The sequence below is a fragment of the Salmo salar genome, chromosome ssa21 (assembly GCF_905237065.1).
Source record: "Salmo salar chromosome ssa21, Ssal_v3.1, whole genome shotgun sequence".
Classification (NCBI taxonomy): Eukaryota; Metazoa; Chordata; class Actinopteri; order Salmoniformes; family Salmonidae; genus Salmo; species Salmo salar.
In genome coordinates this window covers 16,315,515-16,340,168 of record NC_059462.1, presented here as the reverse complement: position 1 = coordinate 16,340,168, position 24,654 = coordinate 16,315,515, and the positions used below count along the sequence as shown (strand labels likewise).

At 40.7% G+C, this 24,654-nt stretch overlaps 1 pseudogene; it reads right to left on the bottom strand.

The window, feature by feature from the left end:
- The window catches only part of LOC106581706 (myosin-IIIb-like), a 77,878-nt pseudogene extending 60,618 nt beyond the window's left edge, over nt 1-17,260 (bottom strand).
- Between the last annotated feature and the right edge of the window lie 7,394 nt (nt 17,261-24,654).

Here is a 24,654-nt window from a genome sequence, read left to right as displayed (position 1 = left end):
GTCGCTCTGGATAAGAGCGTCTGCTAAATGACTTAAATGTAATGTAATGTAAATGTAATGTCATGGAAAGAGTAGGTGTTCCTAATACATTTCTACCACAGTGTAAACAGAATTAAGATTATTTCGTTGTTTAAACAAAAAGTGAGGTTTCCAACTTCCTGTATGGAATTTGGGGCAGTAGCATAATAATACTCCAAAGGAGTGATAATGAATGATAATGAATTCTTAAACATTTTTATTGAAAGTCTGGCGACCGACCTGTTTTTGTTATTGGACTTGAAAACAGCTGCTGCAGAAGTTCGTTGTCTGATGTTCTCAGAACCACAACAATGTCTGCAGGGGAGAACGTCTCGGTTCTTCTCCAGAAACCCGTTCACGTTTGCTGTCTACATGACAGCAAAGGGTTATATAATCAACTCAAATCACACCTGATAAAAAAACTACCTATCCAACTGTATTTGCGTGCAAACACCAATGATACATTGGATACTAATCCATACATACATAATCCATACATACATAATCCATACATACTGCACTGGGCCTCAATTCCCAGAGCGTTAAGATCATCGTTAGAATGATGGGCAGCAGATAGCCTAGCGGTTAGAGTGTTTATCAGTGTTTTGTTACTTGTCATGTTTGGTGTTTTTTGTGGACCCCAGGAAGAGTAGCTGCTGCTTCTGTAAAAGCTAATGGGGATGCAAATAAATGTGCTTGTTTGGGAAACACTCTTGAAAAGTTGGCTCGTAAATAACGATGCATCTGGTACGATCGTCGTAATGCTTAAGTTACATCACAACTGGGCAACAAGGCCCTGATCTATACCTTGCCAGCATAATGGTGAATCCCAAAGCAGAGCTCAATATGTTTTGGTCTCCAGAAGTACTTGTAGTACAGATTGTCCTCAAATGTATCTGTAGAGAAAAGATATTTGAAGATAACATTGAAAAAAAGACTAATCTTGATTAAACATAGTTGCTTTCAGAGCAGGGTTATTTTAGTACACATGAACTTGACCTTGTCTGCTGGTGAGGCTTTGTCTTACCGACCAGAGCAGGGTTGTTTTAGAGCACATGGACTTGACCTTGTCTGCTTGTGAGGCCTCGTCTTACCCACAAGGGTCTGGTCGGTGGCCTGGGGGAACTGGCTCTCCTCATCCATCAGAGAGAGCAGGCCAATGGGCTTCTGGAGGAACATGTCCAGGATGGGATGGTTGTCCTCATACTGGCATCCACCAACTCGCTCTGGTACTCCATCTAATTAAAACAAAGAGAATATAGAACAGTCCACAGTTAATGATTTCACTAAATAACCCAATTAAACAATCTAGGCTAAATAGGATTTTTGCATGTTTAAAAAAAGTTCTTAATCAACAGCAGCACTCCAGTTCTTCTTCTTCGGCTGAAATGTATAACAAAGTCAGTTGCTGAAATTATACAGAACTGTTCTGAAATAACAAATAAAGCCACTTACTAATTCATAATTTAGTTCCATTAGCAAATAACCCAGAGGCATATCACATTATTGCATCTGCTTAATTTAGATCATAAAGTTATTTTAAATATTTGACCAATAAAGTGGAAGCAACGGATCTAAACCGTCCTCCATGTTTAAATCATTAACTCAGAATAATCCGCTTCTGTGTACCGCTAACCACTAACCCTACATTGAAGTCAACCCTACATTGAAGTGAAAACATATTGTATGTAACATGACAAATCATGCAGGAAAGTTGCCTAGTTATGATCCGGGAATTAAGTATGCCCAGTTAAGCCTTGGTATACAAATGGTTCCAAAAGGACACATCCAGCACATATACTGTAGAATACCGTTTAAGAACACAACCTCATTCTTACACTTCAATTCTTGTCTATTCATTATACTGAATAAAGTGATCACTTCATGAATACCAGCTTTCTCTCTAATTCCCTTGAAAGGAACTGCTAGAGAGCAAACATTGAGACAAAAGGACGATACAGCAAAAAGTGCTCTTGATTCATTTCTATACAGCGTCGTCAGTGAAAACAAAAAACTCCCACACTCCAGGGTAAACAGCTTCATTAAATCAATTAACCTCTCTAGGGTAGGTGGCACCAAATCGTCCCACCTACGTAACAGCCAGTGTAATCCTGTGGCGCGTTATTCAAAAACCTCAAAAATGCAAAAACTTCTATTTTTCAAACATATGACTATTTTACACCATTTTAAAGACAAGACTCTCGTTAATCTAACCACACTGTCCGATTTCAAAAAGGCTTTACAACGAAAGCAAAACATTAGATTATGTCAGCAGAGTACCCAGCCAGAAATAATCAGACACCCATTTTTCAAGCTAGCATATAATGTCACATAAACCCAAACCACAGCTAAATGCAGCACTAACCTTTGATGATCTTCATCAGATGACAACCCTAGGACATTATGTTATACAATACATGCATGTTTTGTTCAATCAAGTTCATATTTATATCAAAAACCAGCTTTTTACATTAGCATGTGACTAGCATGTGACTAGCATTCCCACGAACACTGCCGGTGAATTTACTAAATTACTCACGATAAACGTTCACAAAAAGCATAACAATTATTTTAAGAATTATAGATACAGAACTCCTCTATGCACTCGATATGTCCGATTTCAAAATAGCTTTTCGGTGAAAGCACATTTTGCAATATTCTCAGTAGAAAGCCCGGCATCACAGGGCTAGCTATTTAAACACCCAGCAAGTTTAGCACTCAGCAAAGTCACATTTACTATAAGAAAAATGTTATTACCTTTGCTGTCTTCGTCAGAATGCACTCCCAGGACTTCTACTTCAATAACAAATGTTGGTTTGGTTCAAAATAATCCATAGTTATATCCAAACAGCGGCGTTTTGTTCGTGAGTTCAAGACACTATCCGAAAGGGTAAATAAGGGTGACGAGCATGGCGCAATTCGTGACAAAAAAATTCTAAATATTCCATTACCGTACTTCGAAGCATGTCAACCGCTGTTTAAAATCTATTTTTATGCAATTTTTCTCATAAAAAAGCGATAATATTCCGACCGGGAATCTGCGTTTAGGTAAACAGACGAAAGAAAATAAAGCATTCGGTCGACTCGGGCACGCGCCTAAGTCCATAGTACTCTGATCGGCCACTTGCCAAAAGCGATAATGTGTTTCAGTCAGAGGCTGCCTCGATATCGTTCAGCTTTTTCCCGGGCTCTGAGAGCCTATGGGAGCCGTAGGAAGTGTCACGTTAGAGCAAAGATCCTCAGTCTTCAATAAAAAGAGCCAAGATGAAACACAGCTTGTCAGACAGGCCACTTCCTGCATGGAATCTTCTCAGGTTTTGGCCTGCCATTTGAGTTCTGTTATACTCACAGACACCATTCAAACAGTTTTAGAAACTTTAGGGTGTTTTCTATCCAAAGCCAATAATTATATGCATATTCTAGTTACTGGGCAGGAGTAGTAACCAGATTAAATCGGGTACGTTTTTTATCCGGCAGTGTCAATACTGCCCCCTAGCGAGAATAATATCTAGTAGGTGAGGGAGAAGAAAAATAATAATTTTAACGTCATATAAAGCTATGAAGAAGATAACACTGAATTACAGTGTTTCATTAAGAGACGCTTCTCCTGTGATTGATGAACAAGCTTGCATACTGCATCTGGATATTTAAAGGAAAGGCTCACCCATTTTGAATGTTACATTGTTTTTGTGCATCTCTGAGTGATGTTCTATCGATTCCCTGGGCCATTTCATGTTTTCATGTGTATCTGAGTTATTGGCGTTCAAGCAGGCAGAAATCCGTCAGGTATGACGTAGCACCGTGATAAAGTCTCTCACTACACTGGAAGGTAAAAAGAATACGACTTTTAGATAGCGAAAACGTCTATCATACATGTCCGATTTCAATACTGGCCGATTGTCTTTGGTATTATTGTGTGTAGCTACGTTTGCTAGCTAGATACCTAGCTAGCTAGCCAGCGCATAGAGAGAGCATTGCATTGTGGATTTTGTACTCGACTTGAGCTGCAACAGATTTCCCCAATAATATTCCATGTTGCTACCAACCTTATTATAACGCCAAAATGAAACATTTGTTCACAAAAAATATTGTTCTCACATATTAGTGTTTTTTTAACACTGTAAATTAAAGGAATGTGTGGTTTTGGGTGGATTTTTCCTTTAATATACAAAATGATGCTCAACAAAATGTTGAAATATGTGCTGCAATAAAAGGACATCTTCAGCGTAATCCAGTCTATCTTCATTTGTCACTGTTAATGGACTCTTACTGGAATTGGAGAAGCAATCAATTCAGGCTTTGCCCCAAATGGCATCCTATTCCCTATGACTCTTGTCAAAAGTAGTGCCATTTGTTACGCATACCTCGATTCTAGAACATGAGCCACCCTATCCCGCCAACCCCTCTTTTACGCTACTGCGACTCTCTGTTCATCATATATGCATAGTCACTTTAACCATATCTACATGTACATACTACCTCAATCAGCCTGACTAACCGTTGTCTGTATGTAGCCTCGCTACTTTTACAGCCTCGCTACTGTATATAGCCTGACTTTTTACTGTTGTTTTATTTCTTTACCTACCTATTGTTCACCTAATACCTTTTTTTGCACTATTAGTTAGAGCCTGTAAGTAAGCATTTCACTCTAAGGTCTACTACACCTGTTGTATTCAGCGCACGTGACAAATAAACTTTGATTTGATTTGATTTGAAAAATGTGCTGGTTGAAGTCAAACTGAATCTGCTCATTTGCAAAGTTGATGCAGAGTTGCTCAAAGGAGTTCTTCTTGAAGTTCTCGAATCCAAAGATGACCAGGATTCCCACATTCATGCCACTATCTGCAGCACTTCAAAGGGGAAAAACAGGACAGACGAACAAAATCACTCTAGTGTGGAACTGTCTGAGCAAATCCCAAGCAACCACTGACTTATGAAACTTTAATGATGAACCAAGTTCAGCCCAAATAGAGAATATTTTGATCTGAATGGCCAGTTCTACTGTTATGGGGAAATCATAATCAACCTCTGAACAAAAATTATGAAAGTTCAGAGCTCTCTAACTACAATAAATGAATCATAACATGTTATGGTTAACAAGGGTTGTACAAGAGTCTGTATTTAACCGTGATCTAGACAAGTCTTTAGGTCTACACTAAACACAAATCTTACAGAGTGATTTCACTCCGGTATTGCTACGATGGAGAGACACCATTTCCCATAATCCCTTCAATTACCAAGACATTAGAGGTCACCTTTTGTCTTGGTTAACAGGTTATTAATGGCAATAACAGAGTGTACAGATGATTGAAGTGGAAACAGACCCTGTGGGCCTTCAGCAGCTCAGAGACAGAAGATGACTCCCTGACAGTCCACGCTCACATTTATGAGGGAATTATTTTGGATCAATGAACAACCCTTTACAGTCTCTCTGAAGTTATTTTAATCATCTGAATATTATTTTCTCAGCACGCAACTAAAATGTATTCAACTTCTTTTGCGCCCTTTCTTGTCTCGTGCTGTCCATTCATATTCTACTCTCCGTGTTTGGTTCTCTACCCAGATGTAAGGGTCACTAGAGCTTAATAATATACAGCAACACACACACATCTGAAGCAGAGTGCAACAACCAAAGACAGAGGGACCAGAGAGAGAGAACCAGTGCCTTACACTTACTAGTTATTCATATCAGGCTGCAGGAGGGCATCGATGCGGTTGACTATCCAGCTGAAGAGGCGTCCGTACAGAGCCTTGGACATGGCGTCCCGGACTTCGGTGGCTTTGTCTACAGTATTGGTGCGGATGATGGTCTCTCCCCGGGTCACCACACAGTGGGACGTCAGGGCCTCCATGAGCACCTCAGGGCCGATGCAGAGCAAGGCCGCAGCTGAGGGACAGAGCAGGCCCATGTCACATACAGCAGCAAGGAAGAAACCATTTAGCAATACTGTGTATGCACCAATAAGTTGGAATGTTACCATCTATTATTAAATCAAACTGAGCAAGAAAAAAATAGATTTTGCTAATAATACTGAAGTACTGTTGTCTTACCATTTTCTAAGGCCTCAGCATTAGGCACTTCACTTTTATCTGTCTGGTGTTGGGAAGTAATTGCAGTGAATTCTTAATCTCCAGGTACTTTGCCAAGAGACTGGAATTGTCATTAATGGCCGTACACGTGTTGCCAAATGCCTCCAACAAGGGATTCACCTGGAGGATCTTCTCCTGCAGTGTCCCGATTGTTTGACTGGGATCACAGTAAAAGCAATTGTTTTTACAACTCCCTGCAGAGACTCCCTGCAGAGACAATACAAACGAAATATGTAGGACTAAATATATCAGCGTCTTAATCTGTCCAATGAATAATGAATTCCATTGAGGTGGAAAACTTAGTTCAATATTTGTGAACATGATGTAGTAGAATATGTGAAAAACTGATTCATGGGGTTTTAGCACACAAGCAGTACCTTTCCCAGGCAGGTGAGATGTTGGACAATCAGCCCTCTCTGTCTTTCCAGCTCCACTCTCTCCACTGATGGCGATGTACTGAAACACAGGGACACATCAACAACAACTTTGTCACCGGGGTGTCTCAAACAAATGCATCACTAGATCTCTAAACAAGAAAATGTCACTAAAAAATGCCAATGATAACATTATCCATTTAAAACGGCATATCACTAAATATTACTTCCACACACAAGGTGCCTGGTCTTTGCAGAAGGGCATCATGCCCTGGTATGCTGCATCAGCAGTAGCAAAGATGTGTGGAGGATTGTCTGCTCGCTTCACCCCATGGTACAGCTTGGAGAACTGTGAACAAACACACCATATTAGAATATCAATACCGTTCTGTCTTTTACAGAGGTATTCACAGGAATTATGACACACAATGACCCTGCTGTTATAAACTAACCTGTGGCGAGTAGATGCTTAGAGTTTGAAAAGGATTGAGAGCGATAAGGATGTCTCCAACGTACGTGTATATCTGAAGCTCGTAATATCTTTTCGAGAGGTGTTTGATGAGGGTCTCCTGCAGAGAAGAAGGAGAACACACATTGAGTACTGTGTAAAATATCTACACTACTGTTCAAAAGTTTGGGGTCACTTAGAAATGTCCTTGTTTTTGAAAGAAAAGCACATTTTTTGACAAATTAAAATGACATCAAATTGATCCGAAATACAGTGTAGACATTGTTAATGTTGTAAATGACTATTGTAGCTGGAAACTGAAGATTTTTATGGAATAGCTACATAGGCGTACAGAGGCACATTATCAGCAACCATCACTCCTGTGTTCCAATTGTGTTAGCTAAACCAAGTTTATCATTTTAAAAGGCTAATTGATCATTAGAAAACCCTTTTGCAATTATGTTAGCACAGCTGAAAACTGTTGTCCTGATTAAAGAAGCAATAAAAATGGCCTTCTTTAGACTAGTTGAGTATCAGAGCATCAGCATTTGTGGGTTCGATTACAGGCACAAAATGGCCAGAAACAAACAACTTTAAAAGAAATTATAATAATTTCACCTTTATTTAACCAGGTAGGCCAGTTGAGAACAAGTTCTCCTTTACAACTGCAACCTGGCCAAGATAAAGCAAAGCAGTGCGACAAAAACAACAACAACACAGATGGTATAAACAAACGTACAGTCAATAACACAATAGAAAAATCTATATACAGTGTGTGCAAATGTAGTAAGATTAGGGAGGTAAGGCAATAAATAGGCCATAGTGGCGAAATAATTACAATTTAGCATTGACACTGGAGTGATAGATTTGCAGATGATGATGTGCGAGTAGAGATACTGGGATGCAAAAGAGCAAAAATAAATAACAATATGGGGATGAGGTAGTTGGATGGGCTATTCACAGATGGGCTGTGTACAGGTGCAGTGATCGGTAAGCTGCTCTGACAGCTGATGCTTAAAGTTAGTGAGGGAGATATAAGTCTCCAGCTTCAGTGATTTTTGCAATTCATTCCAGTCATTGGCAGCAGAGAACTGGAAGGAAAGGCAGCCAAACTAGGAGTTGGCTTTGGAGATGACCAGTGAAATATACCTGCTGGAGCGTGTGCTACAGGTGGGTGTTGCTATGGTGACCAGTGAGCTGAGATAAGGCGGGGCTTTACCTAGCAAAGACTTATAGATGACCTAGAGCCAGTGGGTTTGGCGACGAATATGAAGCGAGGGCCAGCCAACGAGTGCATACCGGTCGCAGTGGTGGGTAGTATATGGGACTTTGGTGAGAAAACAGATGGCACTGTGATAGAGTGTTGGAGGCTATTTTGTAAATTACATAGCCGAAGTCAAGGATCGGTAGGATAGTCAGTTTTACGAGGGTATGTTTAGCAGCATGAGTGAAGGAGGCTTTGTTGCGAAATAGGAAGCCGATTCTAGATTTAATTTTGGATTGGAGATGCTTAATGTGAGTCTGGAAGGAGAGTTTACAGTCTAACCAGACACCTAGGTATTTGTAGTTGTCCACATACTCTAAGTCAGAACCGTCCAGAGTAGTGATGCTAGTCGGGCGGGCGGGTGCAGGCAGCGATCGGTTGAAGAGCATGCATTTACTTTTACTAGCATTTAAGAGCAGATGGAGGCCATGGAAGGAGTGTTATATCATTGAAGCTCATCTGGATGTTTTTTAACACAGTGTCCAAAGAAGGGCCAGAAGTATACAGATTGGTGTCGTCTGCGTAGAGGTGGATCAGAGAATCACCAGCAGCAAGAGCAACATCATTGATATATACAGAGAAAAGAGTCTGCCCGAGAATTTATTCTGAAACTTGTCAGTCTATTCTTGTTCTGAGAAATTAAGGCTATTCCATGCGAGAAATTGCCAAGAAACTGAAGATCTCGTATAACGCTGTGTACTGCTCCCTTCACAGAACAGCGCAAACTGGCTCTAACCAAAATAGAAAGAGGAGCGGAAGGCCCCGGTGCACAACTAAGCAAGAGGACAAGTACATTAGAGTGTCTTGTTCGAGAAACAGACGCCTCACAAGTCCTCAACTGGCAGCTCATTAAATAGTACCCGTAAAACACCAGTCTCAATGTCAACAGTGAAGAGGCGACTCCGGGATGCTGTCCTTCTAGACAGAGTTGCAAAGAAAAAGCAATAACTCAGAAAGGCCAATAAAAAGAAAAGATTAAGATGGGCAAAAGAACACAGACACTGAACAGAGGAAGAGATTGGAAAAAAAGTGTTTTGGAGTTTTGAGGTGTTCGGAACACAAAGAAGAACATTCGTGAGACGCAGAAAAAAATGAAAAGATGCTGGAGGAGTGCTTGACGCTATCTGTCAAGCATGGTGGAGGCAATGTGATGGTCTGGGGGTGCTTTGGTGGTGGTAAAGTGGGAGATTTGTACAGGGTAAAAGGGATCTTGAAGAAGGAAGGCTATCGCTCCATTTTGCAACGCCATGCCATAACCTGTGGACGGCGCTTAATTGGAGCCAATTTCCTCCTACAACAGGACAATGACCCAAAGCACAGCTCCAAACTATGTAAGAACTATTTAGGGAAGAAGCAGTCAGATGGTATTCTGTCTATAATGGAGTGGCCAGCACAGTCACCGGATCTCAACCCTATTGAGCTGTTGTGGGAGCAGCTTGACTGTATGGTACGTAAGAAGTGCCCATCAAGCCAATCCAATTTGTGGTAGGTGCATCAGGAAGCATGGGGTGAAATCTCTTCAGATTACCTCAACAAATTGAAAACTAGAATGCCAAAGGTCTGCAAGGCTGTAATTGCTGCAAGGATTCTTTGACGAAAGCAAAGTTTGAAGGACACAATTATTATTTAAATGAAAAATCATTATTTGTAACCTTGTCAACGTCTTGACTATATTTCCTATTCATTTTGCAACTCATTTCATGTATGTTTTCGTGGAAAACAAGGACATTTCTAAGTGACCCCAAACTTTTGAACGGTAGTGTGCATATACCGTCCTCTAGTCCAACAACAATGAAGTCAACATACAGTATCCAATCTTACCTCATCTAAAACCTCCAGGTTCACCAGATCATCATCAGGACTGCTCTCTATTATGACTGTTTTAGGAGTGTTGATTATTTTATGTCTGTTGGAGAAAAGGACAAAATAATGGTGAAGAAAGCATTATAGTGACTAAAGAATACAGCTAAATGACTAATAATCTGTCTGGATATAAAACCCATTCATTTAGATGGGTTGTTGGTGGCCCATAAGGGTGTTCCCCAGGGAGAACTCCACCATTATTACAGGCTGTGATTGCACTTTATCTCTGTTTGACCTTTCACTCTACAATGGGGCCTGTGGGCAAGAGGTCAGCACAGAGGCAGCTGGCGCATTGGGATAATTGGAGGGATGTGCGTGCATGCGTGTGTGTGTGTGCAAATAGACATGTAATCGAGATTAGCGAGATTAATCAGCACTTTTGACAAAAACAACAAGCTCTAAAATAAAATTGTTATCACCACTAAAATATTGCACCCAGAAATTCCACTCAAGTTCAGATACTAAACCTAATATGAACAATGAAATGGGCAAGATCTCATTCACAAAGTGCAGTGTTTCCCTTATATGCATTTAGTGGCCACCACTGCAAAATGTTAACCAAAAATATATAAAAACACATATATATTTTTTTTTGTTGTTCAGGATTGTAAAATGTTTCAGTGTAAACTTAAACGACTGAAACCAGATATAAAGTACGCAGAAAATATAATGGAGGAATATATTTTTTAATAACATAATCTTTGAGATCTAACAATCAGCAAAATAAAAACTAGACAGTCAGGGAGAATCTAAAATTCTAAAAATGCCATGGCATGGGACCAAACATGTGTAGAATTGCAGAAAACTAGAGTGTGTTTTAATAACAACCCCAGCAGTAAGATACATTCAACCAGCACATACTGTACAGTAGAGTAAGTCAGACCTATAGAATTGGCACACTTGTGATTAGTTCTAGTCTACTAACCCTAGTCAGTCTGTGTCCTAAAATAAACTTGATAAGCAGCCAACAGAATAATTTCTCAATCACAATCAACTGTTTTTTTTAATAAAAGCTCACCGTAAGCTAGATATAAATCATTGCATAATTCTTAATTCAGTGATAATGCAAGGTTGAACAGTTAGTATTTTCTACAAGTAAATCAATATGAGACTGAAGTGTTTTATTCCACGGATAATTGGTTTAATCATATGGGTGGAGGAGTGCTCTGTACTAAAAGTTCGTCATCGTCACACTGTTAAAAAAAGATCCATTGGGAGAAAAACGCTTTTATTAATCTAACTTTGAGTCAGCACAATCACTCCTATCAAATTAGTTCCACTCCCCTAACATCTCTTTAATCACATACTTCTCATTACTTTGACTACAGATCATGTCTGTTACACTGGTTTGAAGGGACAGTGAAAGGAAATAAAACTCTGCCACCCACTGGTGAGAAAACACATCTCAGCTCATCAATTCATTAATGAGTTCTGCAGTGGGGATTCTTTTAGATCATTTTTTTGGTCATTTAGCAGATGCTCTAATCCAGAGCGATTTACAGGAGCAATTAGGGTTAAGTGCCTTGCTCAAGGGCACGTCGACAGATTTTTCACCTAGTCGCCTCGGGAATTTTTCAGCTGAAAATGTTAGGATTTCTTTGAGGTGACAATACACTTACCTGGTCTTAAGTTTGGAGCCCAGGTCTTGCTGCTCGCAGATGAGTGTGGACAGCTGTTGACCGAGAGCCTTTGCCATGGGCCTGTTTAATGAATGGGTGTTCCAGAAGGCGGGTCACAGACGGACGAGTCTCAAAATCCTTTATCAGACACCTGTGTAGCGACAGAATGCAATTACAACATCCCAATACATCATAAAGGAGATAGAAAACCAAACCTGGTGCAACCTTTCCCTTGGTTTAAAACAAAACCTCTGATAACTAATTCACCTGGTGGATCTTTACATTTGAGTCGACGTCAACACATGAACAAAAACTAAATAGACAAAGTGACCTGAACATCTTACAAAGCTGATGTCTCTGGATTATCTGACGAGGGTGTTCTCAGTAGGGTGCTTCTATGGAGCTTCTCATCAGTGCTTCTGTGTCTGAACACTGTCCCCTCTGTGAGTACATGGTCTGGTCATCACCATGGCCCCCAGTGCAAACAGGTCTGTTTTTGGCACAGCCATGGATGGCCTCTATCTGCTATGTGCCGTGTTTACTTAGAGCCCACTCTTTGTCATGGTGGTCATATCTATCCCTATACTACTGCCTTCACATCTTTGATGTACGATATAAATATTTTCAATCCAGAGGCAATACAATGTTGTTCAAATTATTGATATATTTTTTTGACACGGGTAAAAAGTCCATGGACATGGTGTGATACCGTTTCAAATGGCGAGGGTATTTAATCCAGCTGCCAAGTACTTTCTTATGAAATGAGCATTTTTTTTGTTATCCTGCTTTTATTCTGAAAAGATGTTACCTATAGCCATCATACCGTATATATCCCTTCCATTCGGAACATCCATCCTTCTTTAATTCATCGAAACACTTAAACGCCTGAATATATTTTATAGTACTGCGACACAACTCTGCAGGCAGACAGCAAAGAGATAAGAGAACAATACCAATCTGACTCCTGCTACCTAATCTGGGCTGCAACTCTGCTTCCTCTTTCTTCCTCTTTCTATCAGTTTTCTATCAGTCTGCTCTGGAAATTCATTCCTCGAATTCATTAGTGTCAGGACATTAAGCAGAGGTTGCAGCCATTAGCCGAGATGCGCAGCCGGGATGCTAAACATCAGGCCACTTTGTTTCAAAAGACAGCTCCTTTGGCTGCACGGGGGACAGACACTGATGATGCATTTATTATCCAGAACAGCGATAGTAGACACTGTTGTTTGTTTACGACGTATGTGGCAAATCAAATTTGATTTGGTCTGGCTGAGAGCTGGAGAGTCCTCACAAACATTGTGCCAGGCCTGATAACATTGTCCACCCTCCACACATTGTAGCCTGGTGGGCTTTGTTTGAAGAGATTATTTCTGATCTGATATCATAGAATCCATTACCTCATACTACTGAGAGAGAGAGAGCACGATTTAAAAAAAACACCCAATAAAATGCATTGCATCTGAATATGCAAAGTGATATAAATGAAACATTACAGTAAGATGTTTTATAAACAGTGTACTGTAAGAATCAAGTAACGGTTGTATGAGTTGTGTTCTCTCGGAACCAGAGAGGATAATTGAGCTTTTTTAAGAGAATCAATAAAGATGTCAGCATTCCCAATAAATGACACAAACGGCATAGAAATCGACTGCTATAGGCTACCTATAACACAACAGCACCATATATTCCTTCCTGTTCACATGGGCCTCGAACCGTCTCTTTCAGCTCTCCAGCTCCACCAAATGAATAAATAACGAGGCACAAAAAAAAGGTGCTTGGTATAACATCATTAAAACAGTGTTTAATGTGCATTATGAATCAAAAAGTCTGTATGATAGGCCTTTTGATAGATGGGTTCAAGCAAAGCCTTACCAATATTTTAAGGCAGTAGTGTAGCACCAACTATAGATCGGACTCAGCTCCAGCTTCTAATCCAACTCTGACAGACCTGGTGCTCTGAGGAATGCATGACTAACACAAATAAATGAGTCTGTTACCACTAATGGTTATGGGTTCACAGCTGTACTGTTTGATGTTTTCATTATTAATAATGAATGAATAACCACTGCCTTTCAATCTATTCCACCAATAACAACACAGAAGGAAGACAAAAATCCCCACCCATAAATAACCCCTGAAGAAATTGAATTTTCTCTCTCATTTACGCCTCGCTCTCTGCTCCAATTTGCACTGCATGCTAGATATTGAGGTTGTTTATTCAGCGAGACTATTATGGGCCAATGTTGACATTATTTGTTTTCCACACTGGAGGGACTGATTACTTATCTCGTCCTAAAGATAAAACTGATAATTCAGTAGAATTCGTTTTTCCTCTGCGACAGATTTATGGAAATGAAAAGTGATGAAATATGAGGAAGATAAAAGGGTTGATACTATCTAGCTTAAAAAAGATCCATTTCAAGTCCTTCCATTTCCAGTGATCAAAGGATGCCCAGAACCAAATGTGGAACCAGTGCATTCTGCTCCTTTGGTCAAATGGGAAAACATTGAAGTCTCGCCATTGAAACCCATTACATTTTTAAAAGTCAGATGTACATGTGTACTCTACTTTTCCATTGTAATAGGCTTGTGTTGGTTAGAAAGTAACACATTCATGTATTTATTTTGTTGTCATCGCCATTAACTAACTGCATTGGGGCCAGTTGGTTAGAAAGTAACAATTCATATATGTTGTTCTTATCACCATTAACTAGCTGCATTGGGGCCAGTTGGTTAGAAAGTAACAATTCATATATGTTGTTCTTATCACCATTAACTAGCTGCATTGGGGCCAGTTGGTTGCTTCAAAGAGTAAATCAAGACAAATAAACATGCACAATAATAAAAAAGTGATCTAAAAAAAGCTGCCAGTAGTAGCTAAATTCTCCCACTGGAATATCCTCCCACTATCGGACCCAGCATCCTCATTACTGTGTAAGAATAGAGGAACACTTTTTAGCAGGAAGCACTCGGCGATGAAGGATACTCACTGGTCAATGAAGTGACTGAAGCTTCTGCACCACTCCTCTCGATTGCGTAATGTAGGGGAAGGGTTTCTGAAACAAACACACACATCACAAAAATCATCATTCCTGGATATGAAGTTATTTTTTAAATATTGAACTGAAATGTTTAAGTTATTGATGTTGTTGTCATTGGCATAAACACGATCGTTCTCATGAGACTGGAGCAGCAGCATGGTTGAGTATAATCTGAGTGCTGATTATAGTCATAGGACCTGAGAGTTACACAATTTGGAGTACAGGCTGGTGGAGCCAGCCAAGCCAGGGCCACTGCAGGCAGCAAGAGAAAAGTGACAAATGATAACAGCTCCTTAACTGTCTGGTAGGAAGCATCTGCCAGCGGGAGCCAAAATTATGGGACCCGGTAATACCTCTGTCAGCAGCATTTAAAGAGACCATCTATAACGAGTACCTCAAGATGAATTCAGTGGTTGATACATGTATCAGAAAGGAGCCAGGGCAGTAAGGCTCAAATACAGGGCATTATCATTTCTACACTATACAAAGTTCACAGCATGCTCACCAAAGAAATTAAAGAAATAATGTAATGGGGAAGATGGTGATTAGTTATGTTTACACGCATATTATAATCAACAATATGATTTCGCTCATGAGTGATAATGTAATATTGGATAGGGTGCATTTATACACTTAAAAGGATCATCCACCCCAAACCACAAATTCCTATGATTAACAGTGTTAAATAACACTAACATGTGAATTATTTATTATTTTTTGGTGAACAAACGTTTCATTTTGTTGTTATAACAAGGTTGGTAGCAACATGTGAAAATCGTTGTGGAAATCTGTTGCAGCTCAAGTCGACCCACAATGCAATGCTCTCTCTGGGCTGGCTGGCTAGCTAGCTAGCTAGCAAACGTAGCAACACACAATAACACCAAAGTCAATGTCATTATGTGAAGTAGCAGGCTAGCTGTGCAATCGCCTAAACAAACGGCACAATCAATTTAGGAGTATATCTCACTGACTTCCAACTTGCAGGTCGTCTCTGTCTCAGAGCGGGTGTTACGAGTATGCTATGAGCCCGTTGCTATGGCAACGACGGCCCTTTCGCACGTTTCCGCGTTTCCAACAGACTTGCAGGGAGCATTGCGAGATTGTACTAGAAGGAGAACTGAAACGTTTGGCACACTGTTTAGAATGAGCACATCTAAGTGAAATATATACTTTGTCATGATGATAGAAATGGACGAATGTGTTGTAGAAAAGTATGCCCATACCATCTATTGGCTGATTTGGTGTGCAGGTAATTGTTTTATTTGTTTTTAATTATGAAATGTGACGATGTGTTATTCCCCATCTCGTGTGACGAGAACCATGTAGCTGTGACGAGTTCCTACACGATTTCCTGATTTCACAGAAGAACCACTTAGAAGTTAAATCGTGGGGATTTTTTTTATTTTACCCACCGATAGAACATAGGCTTTCACCAAATTGACAGGGGTTTCATGATTTGTATTTTGGGGGGTGGATTATCCCTTTAAGCTTTCAAACTTAATCTTCAGTGTATCATCGACTAATTTATTAAATGGAGACAGCGACTCTGAAGAAAAGCGATGTACATTTAAGCCATGAAAAAACAACCAAGAACAAATGGTTCTAATTTCTTTGACAAGAAAACATCATCAAGAACAAAGCTATAGGCTACACATAAATGAGAGCCTATTAAACATCTTTATTTTTCAGAGAAAATGTGTCATTCTTTCCAGCACTAAGTCGCTCGGGTCTGTGATGGAGATTCAGACAGACAGTCCTTTCTGAAGTGCAGATCAAAGCCTACTAACTGACTGCTTCAATACAAACTATAATATGAGCCTGCAGCTATGCTCTTGCCTTGATGTTGTACTGCTGCACTGCTTATATATTACAAAGTCAATACACCAGCACGTTGGTGATAACACTGTCAAGTACCCTCATTGTGCTTAGCAAATTCAGGCATCTTTTTTTCTTCCAGTATTTGTGGGAGCACTGACTCATTCTGTAAACACAATTGGCTTATTTAAATCTAGGCCTGGGCACTCCTCCTGTCAAATGTGTGTCACAGTGGATTGAGGTAAAATCAGTGGTTGTCAGCACCACTTTTAAAGCCTTAAGTCTGCTACTAAGCTCAGAAGAAAGACAAAAAAAAGCATTCCTGTGTCCCACATGAATATTATATATTTTGTATTATTTGGGGGGGGGGATATGATACTTTGTATGCAGAGCTCATAATTCTTCCCATTTTCCTAATAGACATAAAAAACTGGTTGGAAAATGTACATGAATCCTGACAGCCAAAGTCATACAGTAGATAGAGCTATAGAATATAGGAATACACAGTTCATCATTAAACTGTGGAAAAGTAAAGACACTGGGCAGGCAGCCTTTGAACTTCGAGGGGCAACAGCGTGAAAACAAAGCGAGCCTGATGGCCTTTAAACGGGTAAAGTGCAGCAGTATGGGAAAACATAATAAAGACTTCGTCTGTGAGCCACCTGCTCAAACTCCAGCTCCAGCTCATCTATCATCTGAGAGAGCCAACAGTTCTGTTGAGCACACATGAGTGAACAAGGAGAAGTGCTGCGACATTTTTCTCTGCTGTCTTCAGGCTCACCACCAACACAGGGTATTGTAGGATGGACTGGGAGGGAGTATCACAGTGTGCCTGCATAGAATAACTGCATTATAGAAAGATAGAAGCATGATATTCTAAACACGGACTGTTCTGCTCATGATTGGACTGTCACACAACCAATAACCTTCTCCTCAGAGGTTGAAACTGGCAAAATAGCAGATGTGCATTATATGGTCTTAAAAGCTATATGATGGAGAACAAGTTGTTTCTCCATATTTTGTTACGTTACAGCCTTAGTCTAAAATTGATGAAATTGTTTTTTTCCCCTCATCAATCTACACACAATACCCCATAATGACAAAGCAAAAACAGTTTTTTATAAATGTTTGCTAATTTATATAAAAAACTGAAATATTACATTCACATAAGTATTCAGACACTTTACGCAGTACTTTGTTGAAGCACCTTTGGTAATTGATTACAGTATCGAGTCTTCTTGGGTGTGATGCTACAAGCTTGGTACACCTGTATTTGGGGAGTGTCTCCCATTCTTCTCTGCAGATCCTCTCTGCAGATCCTCAAGCTCTGTAAGGTTGGATGGGGAGCGTTGCTGCACAGCTATTTTCAGGACTCTCCAGAGATGTTCAATCGGGTTCAAGTCCGGGCTCTGGCTGGGCCACTCAAGGACATTCAGAGACTTGTCCCGAAGCCACTCCTGCATTATCTTGGCTGTGTGCTTAGGGTCATTGTCCTGTTGGAAGGTGAACCTTCACCCCAGTCTGAGGTCCTGAGCACTCTGGAGCAGATTTTCATCAAGGATCTCTCTGTACATTGCTCCCTTCATCTTTGCCTCAATCTTGACTAGCCTCCCAGTCCCTGCCGCTGAAAAACACCCTCACAGCATGATGCTTCACCATAGGGATGGTGCCAAGGTTTCCTCCAGATGTGACGTTTGGCATTCAAGCCAAATAGTTCAATCTTGGTTTCATCAGACCAGAGAATCTTGTTTCTCATGGTGTTGGAGTCTTTATGTGCCTTTTGGCAAACTCCAAGTGGGCTGTCATGTGCCTTTTACTGAGGAGTGTCTGCAGTCTGGCCACTCTAGCATAAAACCCTGATTGGTGGAGTGCTGCAGAGATGGTTGTCCTCTAGGAAGAGTCTTGGTGGTTTCAAACTTATTCCATTTAAGAATGATGGATGCCACTGTGTTCTTGGGGACCTTCAATGCTGCAGACATTTTTTGGTACCCTTCCTCAGATCTGTGCCTCGACACAATCCCGTCTCGGAGTTCTATGGAAAATTCCTTCGACCTCAAGGCTTGGTTTTTGCTTTGACATGCACTGTCAACTGTGGGACCTTATATAGACAAGTGTGTGCCTTTCCAAATCATGTCTAATCAATTGAATTTGTAGAAACATCTCAAGGATGATCAATGGAAACAGGATGCACCTGAGGTCAATTTCGAGTCTCATAGCAAAGGGTCTGAATACTTATGCAAATAAGGTATTTCAGTTATTTTCTTTTTATACATTTGCTAAAATTTCTAGAAACCTGTTTTCACTTTGTTATTATGGGGTATGGTGTATAGATTGCTGAGGATTTATATTTATTTAATAAATTTTAGAATAAGTCTGTAATGTAACAAAATGTGGAGAAAGTCAAGGGGTGTGAATACTTTCAGAAGGCACTGTATGTACATGAAGGCAGGGTAAAATGACTAGGCTTCAGGATGAATAATAATACGAGTAAAATAAAGAACAGAGTAGCAGCTGCAAATTATGAGTGTAAAAGTGTGTGTATGTTTGGGTGTGTACAGTATGTGCATTGAGTGTACAAAACATTAGGAACACCTACTCTTTCCTTGATGTTAAATACACTTATTTATTTAACCTTTATTTCAACTAGGCAAGTCAGTTAAGAACAAATTCTTATTTACAATGATGGCCTACACCAGCCAAACCCAGACGACGCTGGGCCAATTATGCGCCGCCCCATGGCACTCCCAATCACGGCCGGTTGTGATACAGCGTGGAATTGAACCAGGGTCTGTAGTGACACCTCTAGCACTGAGATGCAGTGCCTTAGACCCCTGCGCCACTCGGTAGCCTTCAATCGGTGTAGATGAAAGGGAGTAGACAATTGAGACATGGATTGTGTATGTGTGCCATTCAGTGGGTGAATGGGTAAGACAAAAGATGTAAGAGCCTTTGAATGGGGCATGGTAGTAGGTGCCAGGTGCACCGGTTTGAGTGTGTCAAGAACTGCAACGCTGCTGGGTTTTTCACACTCAACAGTGTCCCGTGTGTATCAAGAATGGTCCACCACCCAAAGGACATCCAGTCAACTTGACACAACTGTTGGAAGCATGGTCCAGCATCCCTGTGGAACGCTTGTTGAGTCCGTGCCCCAAGGAATTGAGACTGTTCTGATGGCAAAATATTTGGAAGGTGTTCCTAATGCTTTGTACACTCAGTGTTTGTGTTGTGTGTGTGTGTGTGTGTGTGTGTGTGTGTGTGTGTGTGTGTGTGTGTGTGTGTGTGTGTGTGTGTGTGATTGTAGTGTATGTGAATGTGTCTGGGATTTGTGTGGGAGTGTCAAAGTAGTGTGTGTGAGTGAGCGTGTATTGACTGAGTGTACAAAACATGAGGAACACCTTCCTAATATTGAGTTGCACCCCATTTTGCCTTCAGAACAGCCTCAATTCGTCGGGGCATGGACTCTACAAGGTGTCGAAAGCGTTCCACAGGGATGCTGGCCCATGTTGACTCTATTGCTTCCCACAGTTGTGCCAAATTGGCTGGATGTCCTTTGGCTGGTGGACCATTCTTGATACACACAGGAAACTGTTGAGCGTGAAAAACCCAGCAGTGTTGCAGTTCTTGACACACTTAAACCTGTGCGCCTGGCATCTACTACCATACCCTGTTCAAAGACACTTAAATATTTTGTCTTGCCCATTCACCCTCTGAATCGCACACATACACAATCCACGTCTCAATTGTCTCAAGGCTTAACAATCCTTCTTTAACCTGTCTCCTCCCCTTTATCTACACTGATTTAAGTGGATTTAACAAGTGACATCAATAAGGGATCATAGCTTTCACCTTGATTCACCTGGTCAGTCTATGTCATGGAAAGAGCAGGTGTTCCTAATGTTTTGTACACTCCGTGTATATTGTCTAGTGAGTGTGCATAATAGGGTCAGTGCAAGGTAGGGTCAGTGCAGATAGTCCGGGTAACTATTCATTTACTATTTACCAGTCTTATGGCTTGGGGGTAGAAGCTGTCTCGGAGCCTGTTGGACCGAGAGCCGATGCTCCTGTACCGTTTGTCGAATGGTAGCAGAGTGAACAATTTATGGCTTGGGTGGCTGGAGTCTTTGGCAATTTTACAAGCCTTCCTCTGACACCACCTGATATAGAGGTCCTGGATGGCTGGGAGCTCAGCCCCAGTGATGTACTGGGCTTTCTGCAACACCCTCTGTAGTGCTTTGCGGTCGAGGGCGGAGCGTTTGCCATACCAAGCGGTGATGCAGCCAGTCAAGATGCTTTCGATGGTGCAGCTGTAGAACTTTTTGAAGCTCTAAGGGCCCGTGCCAAATCTTTTCAGCCTCCTTTGAAAAACGATTCCCTATGCTTTGTGTTTAAAAGACACACAGGAGAGAGATACAAACATGGGACGAGTACAGTACAAGATCAGCAACATTCATAGACACGATCAATCTACGATGGATCGTAGTCAATAGTACTTATCTGCCACATACATTCCAAAATGCCCAACATGTGAAACATCTGTGCCAGAAGCTGTGAGTTAAAACTGAAACTAACTTCTCCATCAAAAAGTCTCACTGTTTGTAGAAGAGCAAGAATACATCTTAACCTCAACCCTAATCCCGGCCTTTCATTCAAATCACCAACATGTTACATGGGCTGAATGCATATGTACGCCATAGTTAAGCATGCATACCACTTTCATATGGGTGGCCCAAGCGGGACTCAAACCCACAGACCTTGGCATTTTAAGCGCCATGCTCTACTGACTAAGCCACACAGGATTTAGTAAATATCAGTGAATGTAATCTTTAATGTCAAGATTACAACATAAGACTCAGTTTACATTCTGCTAAGAATTCTGTTCACATTGAACATTTAACCAAGGCCTGCTGTCTGTGTGGCTGATAGTCAGGTGTCAATTTCACAGTCTGAGCCCTGAAAATGGATGAAGAGTATTGGTAAAAGAAAACAGTAAACATTGTATTGATGTCTTTCACCCATGACTGTTCTGCTCTGTAGCCTTTACATTACCTTTGGCTTTTGGCTGGTGTATTACCTCTCACCAGAACACTGGTTGGGATTCCGCTCACTTGCCCTATGATTTCATTTGCCTTTGTTGCCTCTGACAAGCCATCATTTACTCCCATCATCTTCCTCAGTTCTCGCCTCCCTTCCGACAGATACAAGCCCAGTTATATATATTGCTAATATCCACTGGGATCTGGGTGGATCAACACAGCTTTGGAATTCTTTGCCAATTACCTTAACCTTCACAACCTTCTCCCTATGACTTTACACAGGACTTTAGTCAGGGTTTGGCTAATACAGCATGGAGAATATTGGCTCAAGCAATTAACCTTCCCACATATTGAATATCTGAGAGCATCGTCTCAAGTGTCCATAATTAATTCTGCAGTTAACCGTTTTACAGCTTTACCCTTTTATATGCTCCATTACCCACATTCATAATAACCATGGGCCCCACATATATTACATACTATATAGCAGGCAAAATTACATCCAGCCCATTTTAAAATGGGCATATAATCTGTTTCCGTAGTGGAGGATCTGTGCTTGGCTCTTGGAGGTCTATCTGCAACTGAATGAATCCTGGGCCCACCTTAGTTTACTGTTACAGATGTAGGCTCTTAATTTGATCACCCTGTTGCATCAGACCTTACCTGCAATGCAGGAAATGTCAAACTTGTAGTGTATTTGAGGTTTAGACAGACTTCTGAAGTTTGTCATCTCCCTTATGAAAAATGTATCAACCCATACAAAAATGTCCATTAATTATAATCCACATAATAATTCACATTTCCTGTTGCTCCTTCTGTAGCAAACTGGCTTTAATTAAGATCCTACATCTGTAATACTGATTTACAATAGTCCTGGAATCAATACAATTCTTTGTATCTGATGCTATCTGTGAACAGGAGGGCCAAGCAGCAGGTATAAATGGAGTGGAGGAGCAGAGCAGCCTCACTGACATCGATCTGAACTCCTCTCATCACTTCACACTGGTCGCTGTGAAAGGGATACCATCTGTGCAAGTTCCCACCGCAAATCCACAGCTCTATCACATGGCTTGCAGTAGTCCTGCCTGTGTTCAGCCCCAGTGTCCCTGCCCCAGAGGCTGCACAGTCCACACCCTACGGCAACTCCATCTGCTGTATGACGTGGAGGAGATGCTACAGTACACCGAGGGGCATAGACCTCAGCCAGCCAAAACAACCAGAACCCTCTCAGATCTCAACCCAAGGATTACATACTGCCAGCGACATCACAAAACCACAGGAAATAGATGGAGCCAGAGAGAGATGCATCAATTAGATTTAGACAGTGTCACTGAATATGCAGTTATTACCATATTTCATAGACACATCTAATGTGTTTTTCTTAATGCTTATACCAAATGGTGACCATGTTTGGAATGGTATGTCCTCCTCCTAGGAATAATCTTGGGATTTACACAGTAGATTAATATACTGTCCCATTGACAGAACTGTGAGATGGAAATACAGGAACGTGTGCAAGGACATACGATCTAATGTCATAAGAAAATCTAGCATGTTTGAGTGCAAGTGAGATTTTTATGAAACCTGTTATTCCCGAGGACAATGCTTTATCAGGAGAAGCTGCCCTGATTACGGCTTATGAGATAGTTCATTTAAAGAGCTCCTGAAGTAAGTGAAACACTCGTAGGAAACAACACCCAAAATCATTAAATCTACCTCTTTACAATCATGAAGGTAATTTATAGTGTATCATTATCATTTCTGTGCTCAGCAATGTGCAGAATAAAAGTGCAGCACACAGATACACAATTTCGTAACACAAGTCTTCTGTTTCGAATAGAATCCACATACGACAGACAGACAATGTCAGGCAACCTCCCCTTATAATTGTGACCGCCGTGCTGCATTGATGGAGAAATATATTTGAACAGAATCATTTCACGGTTCAGTGTGCTCACACTTTGATTTATCCTGGAGCCGCCCAGCCAAAGGTCCCAATTCAAAAGATTTATGGGCCAGGGCCAAGTATCTATTTTTATTTAGAAAAAGAAACCCCAGTCTCAACAAAGGTAGGTTGCTACACACATCTAACTCTTCGTATTCCAAATCACTCAGAAAGTCAAACTATTTCAGAAAAAGGTGAATAAAAAGGGATGAATGTTTAAAAAAAAATGTAAATGTAAATGCCCTTCCTTTGTTTATCATGACCTGTAGTGAATGGTATCTAAGGGGAATTAACATTCTTAACACAAAATGCAAAACCTGCTCTGGGACTGTGTCAATAGCTTCATCTCTTTAAGGTGTTGTCTGCTGTTCACAGCTTTCTACCAAAAACAGGCCAATCACCATTTCAGCACTATACAGAATTTAGGAGCTAACCATTTGTACATCCCACTGAAATGGTTCCATCCTATCAACTCAGATGACTGAATGCATGCCTCATCCCAGACCCGGTAGAGTGTTATTCCAGGCTCTGTGATTTGGGAGCGTTCGTTTGACCAGGACAGCTTTCTCTGAGCCTTTAATTGTTGTGACCTGTTTTACATTCCCTTGAGTTTGGTGTGATAAATCGCTGTTGTGGCTACCATAACTCCTGCGACACGACGCATGCTTGTTTCTCATCAGGTTTGGTGGGGTGGAGATAACATTGTGATGGGAGGCTGGTGACAGCCTCATCTAAATGTGAATGGAGCTAATCACCAATGCAAATTGCAATCAAAAGGGCTCATCCTCACCAAAGTGGGAGATAATTGTGCGACTGTGCCGATAGCAAAAGGTCAGTCACTTGTAGTATCAAAGCTTTCAAGTAATTATTCATTAGAAATTGTGTTCACATTAGAGATTTTTTCTGATTAAATAACAGTTTTAAGGGTAAGGCCAAATATTGTTCCATTTACTCTTGATAAAGTTTCTGATCAGTTTATCATTCTGGAGTTTTCAATTGAATTTACAATCTAGCGTTTTAGCTTGGACACATGCATTGTAGCATGCTAATTATTTGCCTGATTTAATGAATTTCTACCAGGTCTATCCTGCATTTCATGAGCACAAAAAATAACATTAAGAATCTTTACAATTTCTTGGCATAT